Below are 11,289 nucleotides of genomic sequence, written 5' to 3'. Positions count from 1 at the left end.
TATTTGCTTTTCACACTTTGCTTCTTTTATGTGGTAGAGCTAGGATGTACTTTTTGACTTGTTATTTGTAGCTAAAACCAAAAATTCTTCTGGTTTTAGTGTCCTGCTAAATCTCTTGTTTTAAAGATAAAGAGATTTGTACATTCTTAAAAAAATGAACATACAGAAAACATCAATCTTAGCAATTTCTGATAAAAAGAAAAAAGCGCCCTGATTCTAACTTACCACTGATGTTTACTAAACTTTTAAGCTTTAAGTTATGTAACAGGATCATAATTTCTTTCCCCAGTTACTAACAGCGAGATTCTCTCAAATCCCCAAAAGGGAAGTCCAAATCACCATGCTGTAGATTCCTATGGCTTAACTTCTTCAGTGTTTCTCTGCAAAGGGGCCAGAATGATCCCAGTCTTCCTGTCTTCACTCTCAGAGCTGTACAAATTATGCTTTTCGATGTATTCTTGGACAAGTTCTCGTATCAAGTAGCAAATGTTCTGGCCTCTTCTGAGGGCTCTCCAGGTTTTTGTAGATAAAATATCATTAGTAATCCATTCATTCACTACATGAATGTTGCTCAGGTATTTTCACAATACATCAGATTCATGGATGAATTTCTGAGCATCATTTCCAGCCCGAGTAATACATGTGAGCTCATAGTCTGCCATGATTTGGGTGATGTCTTCACTCTTCCACACACTGGGAACACCAAAGGACTCCAGTAAATCTGTCCCGTACAATAGCTTGGCCTTTGTTGCACCTTTTCTTCTGGGCTCTAGGGATTTCATTTAACTAGGATCTTGTCTTTGTTCAGTCCACTTCCTCTTTTGTCCAGGCCTTTCTAGCATAGGCAAGTTCTGCTGATTATCAGTTATTAGCCTCTAGTTTCTCTTGATGGTGTATTAGCACCTTAACAGTCTCTATCCACTCCTTCTGAAGACTTTCCCATTCAATTTCCAACTTCCAACCATTTGGAATTCTTGGTGGCAAGTTCGGACATGATGACCCAGCCACGGGCAGGAATGAATCCTTTCTTCTGGTGTGCGTTGCCAACAGGAGAGATTATGTCTTTGACAACTCTATATCATCCTGTTCCACTCATGTCGTCCTTGGCCAGTTCAAACAACCTGAGGTGTATGTTGGTGATAGGATTAAAAGAACCACAAGCAAAGAGAACCACTTCAGTCTTCTTTGAATTTTCTATGGTAAGAACTTGAAGTTGTTAATTTCAATGGAAAACTGTAATGCCTCCCTTGTCTTTTCCATGCTTCTGGATTTGTTGCCTTCCCTCAAGGCATGTCCAGATGCAGGGTTTTTCTTAAAGGTCCTCTCAGGCTCTCCAGGAAAAACCTTAGAAAGGCTGTGGTAGGCTCTAGGGAGAAATTGTTTCTCAAAGGAGAAAATGTTTCGTAATCTTTACAGTTGCTGTTCTTTGGATGGGACCTTTTGCTTTTATTTTCTTTGATGCCCTTGAGAATTTGCTTGTGGTATAAGTTGGGTTCAGCAGACTGGCTTCATTTTGGGAAGATTTCAGGGGACCAAGGCTCAGCTCAGCACTCCTGGGCCATGTGCTGTAACCCTGAAGGGCTGGAATATGGCCCACAACTTTGTTCTGTGGCCTGTAAAGTTTAAATACCTGCTGTGCTAGAGGGGCTGAGGTGTTCCTGGTTGGCTGGCGACAACACTCCAATGGGAGGTGCTGGCAGAAGCACTTCACCGGAGTAGCGGCAGAGTGGTTTGTGATGTGCACTGGTGGCAGTGGGACGGTGAAGTCCACACATGCATGTTGGCAAAACAATGGGGGGAGGCTTCACTTGGGTGCATACTGACTGGGGTCATTCTGCAGAAGCTCCTCAACAGATAGGCGGGGTCTGCCAGCAAAGGGGCTTCGGCAGTGGCCACTGCGACGCACCCTAGTTGGGTATCTGAGGCTGTACTGCCAGTGGCACAGTGTAAGCAGTGCAGGCAAGTAGGCCTAGCCAGGCAGGGACCTCAAGAGAGACTGGCAGCTAGGGTGGCACTCAGATCAGAGTGGCCTTATCTTATGGGCAAAACAGCCTAGCTCTGTCAGCTCCAACATTCAACAAAGGCCAAACATTCCTAAGGAATGTGGCAAGCCTTGGGGCGTTGGCACTCCTGGTCATGATCCACTGCAGCCGTTCCCATGTCAACATTTCCGGGCTCCAGATAGGTTGGAGTCCTGCCCCTGACAGCTCTACTAGCAGCTGTCTCTGCCAGCTCAAGTGTGGGGTCATGTGACCTCCTGCATGCAGCATTCTGGAGGTCCATGCTGAGAGTAGGCCACTACATGCCTGTTTAACTGATCCCTTCCCCAGGAGGCTTTGGGGGCCAGGAATGAGTTTTGGTGCTTGACAACCTCATTCAGAGTTCTCAGCTTCCTCCCCCTTTAGCCTAATTTCTGCATCCTCCCTTCATCCACTCTCAATGCCTAAAGATCTAAAGATCTGCTTGGGCTGTGCTGGTCTTCTTGATGGCCTGGTTTTTCAGTGGGAGTTGCTCTTCTTGGCTGCATCTAATCAGTCATCTTGGCTCTTCTTCTTTGCCTATGGTGAATTTCATACCTTTATATGTTTTTATGTTGTTAGTGTTCTTTTGTTTCAAGTTGAAAAACTTTAACATTTCTTTTAAGGGAGGTCTAGTGGTAATGAACTCACACAGCTTTTGTTGGTCTGGAAAAGTCTTTCTCTTTCATTGCTAAAGGACAATTTGAGTATAGTGTTCTTGATTGACAAAGTCTGTCCCCTACCTTCGAGCCAACACTTTAAATATATCATCCCATGCTCTCCTGGCCTACCAGGTTTCTACTATGAAATCTACTGATAGCCTTTGGAGGTTTTCTTGTATATAAATGAGTCATTTTCTTCTTGCTACTTTCAAAATGGTCTGAAATTCCAGAATGGAAGGGGAGGTGCATACTTAAACATCAGGAATGAGATGGAGAAACTCAGTTTAATGGTCATCAAAGCCTACTATTACTTGAGCTGTATAATAAAATATTAAGCATGAAACTTTCTAGGCCTGCAGTAACAGATGTATTCATTCATTCATTCATTTAGAGATGGAGTTTTTCTCTGTTTTCCAGGCTAGAGTGCAATGGTGCGACATCAGCTCAGTGCAACCTCCGTCTCCTGGGTTCAAGCAATTGTCTCCTGAGTAGCTGGGATTACAGGCACCCGCCACCACTACCGGCTAATTTTTGTATTTTTAGTAGAGGTGAGGCGCACCATACCTGGCTAATTTTTGTATTTCTAGTACAGATGAGGTTTCACTATGTTGGCCAGGCTGGTCTCAAACTCTTGACCTCAGGTGATCCACCTGCATCAGCCTCCCAAAGTGCTAGGATTACAGGTGTGAACCACTGCATCCAGCCTAGCAATGGATTTCTTTTACAAGTCACTTGTGCTTTGGTTTTAATAATGACTGGTAATTTCCCTGTGTTGTGAGATATGACAGTGGTTTGGCACACACAGTATTAGCATTATTGTCATCTCTGTGTCTAGGTTTATGAGCAAGAAGACCCTTTGGCTAGCTCATGGGAACCTTGAGAAATGAGAATTAGACAAGGCTCAGTGGAAGAATGAAAGCTGTTGTCAGTATGGAGCCATCTTGTATTTATTCTTCCTGTTTGCTAATTATTTTTTGTTTTCCTTTTCATAGCCCCCGTGGCAAACTCATGACCTTGTTGCTTTGCATTAAAAACTCTCAGCAGTTTTTTTTTTTTCCTGGTTCACTGAGTTCACAAGCACTGTCTGAGTGGCACCAAGCATTAAGGTTAATCTGAGCAATTCATTGGCCTTTTTATCTATGTGACCACCAGAAAATTTAGCAAAGCAAAACAACAACAACAACAATAACAAAAAGACATTATTAACTGATGCCTACAGACTATTCTCTTGCTCAGCAAATAACATTGAGCTCAAGTCAATATGGCTGCCACAGATCTAGTCCATAATATACCCCAAGGCTGAAATTATTGGAGCTCAATGGGCAGAACCTGGATATGAAAATTTGGGGCAAGTACTTGAAGCCGAATTCAGCTACTAATGGCAGAAAAAACAGGCAGACAAGTAAATTATGGTGTCCAAGAAGCACAGTGATAAATGATTTCTGAATCTTGCCCCTCCTATTGGAAGTACAGGGGCACCTGGTACTACTTTACAGGATGTTGAGTGTCATTGTCTGAGACTGAGAATGCAGAACGATGGGTGTATGAGTGCTGAGGCAGTCAGAAATATTACCAGGTCTTAAAAGCAAGAGTAAAAATATTGTTTGGGATATGGAAGTAGGAGTTAAGAGTTTGAGGGAGAAGGTTCAGCAAGAGCAAAGTAAGAAAAATGGAGTGGAGCATGAGAAACTTATATTTCACATCCAGGAAGAGTAGGAGTCACTCCACCATTGTTCTGGTGGAAGCTGGATTAAAGATTAAGGAATTTGAGGGCAGTGGATGAAGAGTACTTTGTGAGCAGATATTATTGCCTCAACCTTTGGTTCTGTCTTCAGAAGCAGGCCTTCAGTTTTTGAAGAGAATTTCTGGGAGCTAGGTATAGTTTTTTTTTGGAGTAAATGAGGGAAATAGGATGCTGGAGTAGGGTTTCAATCACAGTGAAATTATGGAAGTTCAAATCTTGGATACAGGTGGAAACTTTCTTTTTCTTTTCAAACTTGTGTTCTTGAAAAGCAGAAACGTTTTCACAAAAATCATAGTATTCTAGATACCAAAACCAAAGTAATAATTTCAAGTACAAATTCATTACTTACTAAAGTTCATTAAGTCTTCATGTGGAATAGAATAGATTCCAAGACCTGGGGTATAATTGGACAGAGGCATTCCCAGCAACGTATAGCGGAACATGCCCGACAGTTCAGAACAGTTTGTACAAGAATCATAATCAAGTGGGAACCAAATAATCGTTGGGCACCACTATACACAAAGAAAAAAATTACCAAAAAAATTTAGGTGTGTAAATGTGTGTGTTTGTGTGCATGTATGTGTGTATATACATGTACGTTTGTGTGCGTATGTGCATGTGTGCACACAAATTTACCTGGGAGGTGAGGGATAAGATGCAAAAATAATACATATAAAGCTTGGTACAGCTTTTGTTTAGCTCTAAATCTAGTTGAGAAAATAAGTCATAATAAACATTCATATAAAAAAATAAACATGGCGATTAAGTGAAAAGAAGGTCAAGGTCACTGGGACTATGGTGTTCAGAGAAGCACTAACCGGAGAGATATATTTGAAACTGAACTCAGTTGGAAATGTAGGATTTGGATAGGTAAAGAAGAGGAGGGAGGACATGAGTAGTGAGAGGAAAGGCATTAGAAAAGAATGTGGAGGTGGAGGTGTGTTGACATGCCCGTGAAGATGCCACTCTGACTGGCATGGAAGGTTTTTGTAGGGGAGTAGTGTAGCTTAAGCCAAAAGGAAGACATGGAGTTCATATTCTGAATTTAAACCATTGTTTTTGACTGTTTATTACAGTTTGATGTTTACCCCATCACAGCTACTTTTCTGTTGCTATTCTATTCATTTTGACTTCAACTAGAAATTATATGGGATAAGGAGGTTTTAGGCAATAAAGAGCTAATATTTTGGTGTATTGATTCTTGAAGGTATTTTTTAAATTTCTTAATTTTAGTGTTACAAAAGAGTGTTTGTTTTGTTTGTAGTACAACTAATAAGTGCATAAGAGGTTAAGTTGGAATTTGAACCTAGGTGGCCTTTTCTAAATCCTGTATTGTCTCCATATATGCTGACATCTAAATATCTATTCCTTGAACCTGTCTTGGTATTATATATATGTGTGTGTGTGTGTGTGTGTGTAAATATATATGCACACACATAAATGCCATGTACTGAGCTCTTGGTTGCGCAAGCACCATGCCAGGTATTTTCTACATTAGAATATACAAAAGTACATAAGGATTGTGTGTTTATTTGACCTGCATTTAATTGTACAAGAGTATAAAACCTTGTTTTCTTTTGTAAGAAGTCATCAATGACTGAATGGCATTGTGTGTACACAAACTTTCAGCAGGGTGACAGATGACAGTGATTGACTGTATGGGTAGGTATTCCAATGAATGCTGAAATGGGAATGATGCGTGCATAAGGTGTGTGAGAGGGAATGTGGTTGTCTTTGACCAAAGTCAATTAGTCAGTTGCGTCTACATTAAGGATAACAGTGTGGCAGGATATGAGGGCACAGCAGTTGGAGGCTGGGTTTCCATTTGGAGGGCAGGGGATTCAATCAGAGTATATGGGTATGGCCTACTATCTTAAGATTATTGCTAAAGGCATAACAATTGATCTATATGATAAGCCTGGGATAGTTTTCTCTCAGAGGCAAAAAATCCCTAGTCAAATCTGCAAAAGAGTTGTTATGCTCTTTGTGTGTTGTGTGTGTGTGTGTGTGTGTGTGTGTGTGTATCTTTCAAAGCCAGCAGTGAAAGGCCAAGTAAAGCACTGCAAGGCAACATAAATGATTTAAGACCCAACGATTTTGCCAGGGAAACATTCAAGACAGAGTCTAATCCTTTAATCTAACCCCAGTCCCTTTAAAAGCTTTGAGCTAGGAGTTGACTCAGCACGTCAGTGCCAAGAAGATCCATTGACCCTGAGTTCAGTGCTGAGAAATTGAGAAATGTTCTTTTTAATGTCTATTCAATAAATACAGCGTCCACCTTGCAAGGGGCTGCACAATCCACTTCAAATCCATTATGGGATGTTCTTGTGGGCTGACAAGTTGTCCTGAGACAACAGTGGCCATGAGATGAGGTTAACCCTTTCTGTGGAATGTAAACCGTCACAGCCACTGCCATTGCTGGCTCTACTAAGACCTTGGAAAGAAGATGCTTGAATTGATATGAGAGCCCAGTGGTGTGCATTTCTCTTTAGACTAAGGCCACCTTTTCCAGAATGCATAAACTCATACACGGATATCTACATATAACCTACAAAATAGTATTTTAAAAAACAAAAACAATGACAAAAGATGTTACATCTGTCCTTGTTACCACACTTGGAGATAGAGATCAGATTTCTCTCACCTCATTTGGCATGGAAAATCTCTGTCATGTTGCTTGTGAATACTGTGGCTATGCTTTATAAATTCCTCATAAAAACATGTGAAAACGATGTGATAAAGAATAGTTGTGATAATAACAGGTAAATGGAGAAATCTAAGAAATGTGGTTTGGGTGCTGAAGTATTCGATTTTTGTGCACATTTCAGTGGTTTATGAGACAAATGGGAGAAAATATATAAAAACCAGGACAATTCCAAAAAATGTTTAATGTTGGCTAACTGTCCTGCTATGAGGCCACAGGGAAAAGCAACCTAGAAATAAACACACTGACAACTTTCTCCAGAGTTGGACCAAGTCAAGGCTGAGGCTCAGTGCTTTGGATTCTTTGCATTATAATAACACATCCTCTGGCATGAAATTATTCAGTTCACAGCAGAGTGTATATGTGTTGAATAAATATTTGTGGATTGATAGATTAGCTGGTTTGCTGTATGTATTACCACATTAACCAACATAGACTGATTGTTGTTTGCCAAATTGCTCATCACTATGCAATTCATTCATTTAGCAAGTTCTTATTGAGGACCTTCTAACTATCAAGGATCCGTTAAAACTTAAAGTAGAGTTTTGGATGCTTGGGAGAGCCAAGATTATTTGCAGGGTTGCCAGAAGTGCTTTCCTTGAAGCTAGTCTTATAGAATTTTATAGGTATTTTGTGAAAAATGGTTTCTATTGTCAAATCAGTTTGGGACACACTCATCAAAGTATAGAAGTGGTTTTTACCAGAATCCCTCTCCAATAATAAGCTTATCTTAATTGTCAATCTCAAGAAGGGGGTTACAACATGTAATGTTTAGCCAATTTTTGACCATAAAGTAGTCATTTTTCCAAAAAAAGAATTTCTTAGAACTAGCATTCTGTAGAGCATACCTTGAAGAATGCTTTCCATTGAATTCAAGTATGATGACTTTCTCAAAGCAACTAGAAGAATTTTGCAGTCAACCTTGATTTTCTCCTTTGTGTCTGAGAAGTTGTTAGCAGTTTGCTTCAGTGGACTCTGAGGAGGCCAGATTTATGCCTCCCAACCGAGTAAAGTGACTTCAATGTACAGATTGCTGGTGTTGAGAAATGTAAGCTCTGGGGATAAGGGAGGGCTTAAGCAGCCAGGGAATATCTCAGTAGAAAAAATGACTACATGGCTCTGCCCTTCTCCATCCCTGCCATGTTCCCCCTGGGTCTATTTAGATCAGGGATAGAGCACTGTGTCCAGAGCTGGGCTGCCTGTTTGCAGGGTTAAGAGTGATTTCTTCTTTCGTTTTGCACTTTCATATACCTCTCACTGCACACCCTCAGGCCAGGAGAAGAGGTCATATTAATATTTGTTTAAACTGACTTTGTCTCCCTTTTTGCAGAGGAAAGAGCTATCTCCATTATCCTAATCAGTGTTACCTAGTGAGCAGGTGTGGGAGAGAATGGACATTTATTATATTCCATGAGCCAGCTAGGGTGCTAAGCATTTTATACAGTGACTTTTGGGAGAGGTATTATTTTTGTCGTTTTAGAACCAGAGTTAATGTGAGTAATTTACTCTAGGTTATGAACTAGTGAATGGTAAAAATGGACTTGAATCTGGTTCTGACCGATTCCAAACCACAATGCACTGTAAGCTAGATGCAGGTACGGTGCTTTCCAGGAGGCAAAAAGTTCCACATGGGTTATTTCATTTGGATTCTGATGAGTTTTATTAAATCAGCTTGAAGATTAAAATAAAAATAGAAGACATTCCCACTTATCCATGGTCACAAAGCAAGTCAAAGGCTCAATGAAAAAGATCCCTATCTAAGCTTGGGCTAGACATCCAATCTCAAAACAGAGGATGACTTAAGTTGTGTTTATAATAATCATGACTATCATTTGTAAATTCATAATAATTCATAAATAAAATCCACCCATTTAATCCTTAAACATTCTAAAAGTAGAATTTTATTACTTTCTGTTTTATCTCAAAGAAGGAATATAGGGACAAAAAAAAAGCACTAAGAGATGTGATCATCAGTGCTAGATACTGTGCTAACAATTTGGCAGTTACTATTTCATTTAATTTTCAATGATCTCATGAGCTGTTATTAACCCTGTTTTACAGAAGAGGAAAGTGAGGTTTCAAAAGCTTCAGGCTTCTTCAGATTCTAGAGCCTCAGTTGTTACCCACTGCCTGCCTGCCTCCCAAATTAAGACTCATCCTTAAGACTTCTGTTTCTGATTCATACTCTTTCCAATATAGTCATAAACTGTCAAAAGATATGGATGTAAAGTGAGAGTAAATCAATAACCCAAGCACCTTCTCTATGAGAGAAATCATGTGTGTGCATGTCAAAATATGTGCATGTGTAAGGTCAGAAATGAAAACACAGCACACTGTGTCTTAAACAGTTCATTTGTTTTAGAACTGTGAGGTTGAGATTCTTTGTATGTCCCATCGCCATGGCTTTTGCTCACGGTTTAGTGAAATCCTGTCATGAGTCAATCTCTATATCCAAGTCCTGGTGAGTTTTTCCTGATTGATTAGGATAGAGTATCTGTGCCTTGATCAGAACTGCATATTGTGAATAGTGTGACAGCCCCGTGTATCACCCTGGGACTCCGACATTGCAGTAGCTGGAGTCCCAGATTGGATTGCGCCTGAGCATTGACAATCCAGTATTGATGTTCGTGTGACACTGGGAGCTACTGTAACAATCTTTATTTTATCTGTGGCCTTTGCTCTCGGGCTTGGGTTGAGCCCCCACAGGGCTACCATGATAATCAACACCTCTAATTAGTACTTAGAAATGTCTGGCTCCCACGGCTGTCATTAGAAGACAAGCTTGGTGTGCAAAATACGAAGCTCTTACATTTCCCCAGCAAAATCTTCCTTCCAGGCCTATGTCAGGGATCGGGCTTTCAACGCTCTGCCAGCAGGAGAACCCCCTCCCTGCCCCTCTCATTTAGGAAGAGCCAAATTCAGAGGATGAAGTCTACCTAGGCAATTGGGAGGCTGGAAATTAGACATCGTGTCTCATACCTGATTCTTTTGCTCACAAAGGCAGGTCCCTGATTTGGGTCACCACCAACCCTCCACTGTAGTGATTGGGATGATGATGTGTACAGTGATCAATGCAAAAGAAAGCCACAGGAGAATCCTTCTCTCTGTTCCACCCTCTCGTTTTCCTTTTACAAATGAGATGGTGGAGAAAGACCTAAGCAGTCTCATATCTCAGTATTCAACAGGCCCAGGGGACCACCACAAAAGATGTTTCCATTCTACTCACTTCTATTCTTCCTCCAGCAGGGAGAGGCAACAAGACAGCTATACTGAGGAGGTTTTATATGGGGAGGGAAGTGATCCATTGGCCAAGGATACCATAGCATACTCAAGAAGGGGCTGGCAGTTTACTTTCCAGAAACCATCACCAAGTCAAGTTTAAGCTAATGCTGATAACAATTTATTGCCATTATCATTGCTGCAGAACAATGAGGCAGAGCACTAGGACACCCAGCTGCAGTGGATATCTATGACTCCTTCCTCTAATTGCATTGGCCTCTTTGACCAGCCGATGTCATATCATATCCCCAAACAATTTTTAGAGAGCCATTCTTGGGTGACTTTATTTATTTTGAAGGGCAAGTCAAATGTAGGAAATAGTAAAAAAGGGAATGAGGGATAGTGAGGCTGGCCTAGACTACCACTGAAAGGGCTCTGCTGCTCTTCATTCTTGTTTCCATCACCACCCCCTTTCCAGTTCTTGCAGCCACGGTGGATGGCTTTCTCCAGAACCAGATCCAGGGCAAAGTTTTGTGACTAGAAGAGAGGCTGAAAAAGCCCATTGTAACCTTCCTAACATTGCCAGGGATAGATGTAGGAGACTTGCTTTCTGGTCTTCTCTAATCTGCTCACTGCCAAAGTGTTCTGGTCCTAATTTTGGTTTCATATGAAGAAAACAACAATATTTACTTCCCGAAGACTGGAGGCAATGGCCTCTGAAAGCTCCTTCCAGTTTAAGGATTTAGGAAAATAAGCTTTTGCATCATCTTTTCTTTCTTTCTTTCTTTCTTTCTTTTTTTTTTTTTTTTNTTTTTGAGACAAAGTCTCAATCTGTCACCCAGGCTGAAGTGCAGTGATGTGATCTCTGCTCACTGCAACCTCTGCCTCCTGAGTGATTCTCCTGCCTCAGCCTCCCAAGTAGCTGGAATTACAGGCGTGCAC

At 40.9% G+C, this 11,289-nt stretch overlaps 1 pseudogene; it reads right to left on the bottom strand.

The window, feature by feature from the left end:
* Positions 1-353: 353 nt before the first annotated feature.
* Positions 354-6,840, bottom strand: LOC108308266 (annotated as a pseudogene).
* Positions 6,841-11,289: the final 4,449 nt, after the last annotated feature.

The sequence above is a fragment of the Cebus imitator genome, unplaced genomic scaffold (assembly GCF_001604975.1).
Source record: "Cebus imitator isolate Cc_AM_T3 unplaced genomic scaffold, Cebus_imitator-1.0 Scaffold84, whole genome shotgun sequence".
NCBI lineage: Eukaryota > Metazoa > Chordata > Mammalia > Primates > Cebidae > Cebus > Cebus imitator.
The sequence above is the reverse complement of the archived record's forward strand: the minus strand, read 5'-3'. Positions and strand labels throughout refer to the sequence as shown.